The sequence below is a fragment of the Triticum aestivum genome, chromosome 7A (genome assembly GCF_018294505.1).
Source record: "Triticum aestivum cultivar Chinese Spring chromosome 7A, IWGSC CS RefSeq v2.1, whole genome shotgun sequence".
Classification (NCBI taxonomy): Eukaryota; Viridiplantae; Streptophyta; class Magnoliopsida; order Poales; family Poaceae; genus Triticum; species Triticum aestivum.
Window position 1 is genome coordinate 53944432 of NC_057812.1, and position 3440 is coordinate 53947871.

The window sequence follows — 3440 nt, forward strand, 5'->3', positions numbered from 1 at the left end:
GTGGCACCCGCGGGTGTCGTTTCCCTCCCTGGAGGCGCTGTCATGACCTCTATCCATGCCCCTCTTCGAGCAACGGGGGAAACCCTTGGTCCGGTTCTTTGGATCGGATGGCGGCGGCATCACAACATCGCTCACCTTCTTGAAGGTGCCATCTTGCTTGCTCGCGGCATCCCCGGTGTTGGATCTAGAGATGTTTGATGTTTGGTCGGTTCGGCTTGCCCCTCTACTTGGGTCTAGCTTGGTGGTTTAGTTGTGGTCTTTTCTTCTGTCCTGTGTCATTTTGCTCCGGGTCCCATGTCCACGCCTATGTACTTTTCTGCTTTTCTTCTATCAATGAAATGATACGCGAGCTTTGCGTATTCATGGAAAAAAAAGTATTGACCGAAGGAGTGGCGATAGCATGCCTAGTACAAGTACACCGGTCATTATCAGGCTCTCTGTTACCAAAGATGGTGTCGTCGCTTTCTTTGCTGGTGAGCTTGCCCATCGTGGTGTGGCCCGGCTGGTGTACTGGCTAGCCTAGGGATAGTGGGAAACAAGTGGCCATCGATACTTCGATAGGTTGTGTTGCGTTGCTCTTTCTTATCTATAAATTGTCGGGGCTCTCGTTCGCCATCTCCATCCGCGCCACACACCAAATCAAAGCCGACACCACACTGCTCTGGCCGGGACTGAACAAGCCTCTCGTCGTCGTACGTGATCGATGGACGCCGCCGCAACCACCCGGAAGCAGGTGGTACTATACCCGGCGCCCGGCCTGGGCCACCTCGTCTCCATGGCCGAGCTCGGAAAAATCTTGGCCGCTCACGGCCTCGCCGTCACCATCGTCGTCATCAAGCCGTCGTACGACACCGGCGCTACCGGGCCTTTCCTGGCCGACGTCACCGCGGTCAACCCCTACATCTCCTTCCACTGCCTCCCGCGGGTCGAGCTCACGCCCGTAGACTCCGTCCACCCTGAGGCGGTGACCTTCGAGGCCGCCCGCGCCTCCAGTTTGCAGCTCTGTTACTTCCTGGACGGCGCCTCCCCGGCCATCCTGGTGGTGGACTTCTTCTGCAGTGTCGCCGTGGATGTCGCCACGGAGCTCGGCATCCCCGCCTACTGCTTCTTCACATGATGTGCCGAGACTCTGGCCATTTTCTTGTACCTTCCGGTGCTGCACGCGCGGAGCGCCGCCAGCTTTCGAGACATGGGCGAGGAGCTCGTGCATGTGCCGGGACTCCCCTCGTTCCCGGCAACGCACTTCTTCAAAGCCGCTCATGGATCGTGACGACGCGGCATACAGAGCTTTCCTGGGGGTGTCCCCCTACCTCTGCCGCTCCCAGGGCATTATCGTCAACACCTTCCGCTCGCTTGAGTCGCGCGCCGTCGACGCCATCAGTGTCGGGCTCTGCACACCTCCCAGCCTCCCGACGCCTCATGTCTACTGCATCAGGCCGCTGATCAAGTCGGAGGAGGTGGGCGTGAAGCACGACCAAGAGTGCCTGACATGGCTAGACACACAGCCCAAGGCCAGCGTGGTGTTCCTCTGCTTCGGCAGCCGCAGCCTGTTCAGCGCAAATCAGACCAGAGAGCTGGCCATAGGCCTGGAAGCGAGTGGCAAAAGGTTCTTGTGGGTTGTGCGGAGCCCGCCCAGGGACATCGACGGCCCGGCGAAGAAGCTGGACAAGCTGCCGGACCCGGACCTCGACGCTCTCCTCCCAGAGGGCTTCTTGGAGCGGACCAAGGGCACGGGTCTCGTCGTCAAGTCGTGGGCGCCGCAGCGTGACGTGCTGGCACACGACGCGGTGGGTGCCTTCGTGACGCACTGCGGGTGGAACTCCGTGCTAGATACGCTCATGGCCGGCGTGCCCATGCTGGCCTGGCCGCTCTACGCGGAGCAACGGGTTAACAGAGTGTTCCTGGAGAAAGAGTTGGGTTTGGCCGTGGCGGTGGAAGGGTATGACAAGGAGGTGGTCCAGGCCGACGAAGTGGAGTCCAAGGTGAGGTGGATGATGGAGTCTAAGGGCGGCAGAGTGCTCCGAGAGCGGACCTTGGCGGCCATGCGGCTGGGCAAGGAGGTGCTGCTCCTGGGTGGGGAGTCGGTCGTGACCTTGACACAACTGGTGGAGAGCTGGATGGCTTCACCTTCACAAGGGAGATAGATCACCAGGTAAATTAATGTCCTTGCAAGAACAGGGCAGGTGCAAATCTTGAAAGCTCACGGCATGCAAGAACAGGACACCTGAGATTAGATATAGGCAGCAGGGTAGCTGTTTGGAATCATGACCCATGCATTCAGTTCTTCTGATGGCAATATTCACATTTTTTCATATCAAAAGTTTGTGAAGGAAGTTGGTTTCTTTTTCTATGGATGTGCGTCATGCTATGACAAGTAGCCTTGGAAATTTTGGTGCAAATATTATGATTAGGACGCCGATAATGCGCGTTCGTTTGGGATTTAGGGTGTCCGCGCCGAACGACCCATTCGGACTGGTAGTGGATCGAGCCGAACAAAACCGTTCGGACAGGATCGCTTATCCCCCAAACGACCCAATCAGCGTGCCACCTGGTCAGCGTGCGACCCTGACCACGGCGTGTCGCCACCTGAAGTCATCACCCTCCTCCATCCCTCCCGATCCCCTCAGAGTTCCTTCCTCTCTCCGTCGCCGGCGTGGCTCTCCCTGAAGTTGCCATGGCAAGATCTGGCGATCTGTAGGCTAAATTGAGCCGCCGACTAGGTGAATTCCTCCTCCACCCCCTCTGGTCCCCTTCATCCCCCTCTCCGTCGCCGGACATTCATATCCATGAAATTTCCATGGCAAGATCGGGCGACATGTAGCCCAAATTGAGCCGCCGGCCAGATGAATCCCTTGTCCCCTTCATCCCCCTCTCCCTCCCCCACCCCCCATGTCCTACCCTTCCCATGAACCACTGATGTGTAGGGGGGGGGGATTTCCATGGCAAGATCTGGGAATAACTAGATGTTACCGTGTGTGCTACTGATCTTGCCACATGTAGGGAGTGGCAGTAGAACTAAGACTAGGATGTGGTTGGGAGAGCAAAAACAGTTGCCATCCCTGAGGTTATGATAGTGTTGCGATGTAGGCGGTCACCCTAATTGTTGCCATGTGCATGATATGGTTGTTGCCATGTGCATCATGTGGGTGTTGCCATGTGCATGCTCTAATTGTTTCCATTATGTGTATGATGTACTTGATCGCATTGTGTGCATGATGTAGGTGTTGCCCATCAGCATTGCATAATTGTTGCCATGTGAATGGTATGGTTTTTGCCATCTGCATGACATAGTTGTTGCCATCTGCATGCTGTAGTTTGTTGTCATGTGCATTGTATGGTTTGTTGGCACGCGAGTGCACGGTACAGTTAATATGTGTTAGAGTCAAGTACGTTCAAGTTTAATTGTACTTGCTCTGGTTGTGCAGATCGAAAAAGAAGGA

The 3440-nt window shown here is 56.2% G+C and overlaps 1 pseudogene; it reads left to right on the forward strand.

Annotated features, from left to right (window-relative positions):
- The first annotated feature begins 661 nt into the window (after nucleotides 1-661).
- LOC123154416 (anthocyanidin 5,3-O-glucosyltransferase-like) lies at nucleotides 662-2263 on the forward strand (annotated as a pseudogene).
- Nucleotides 2264-3440: the final 1177 nt, after the last annotated feature.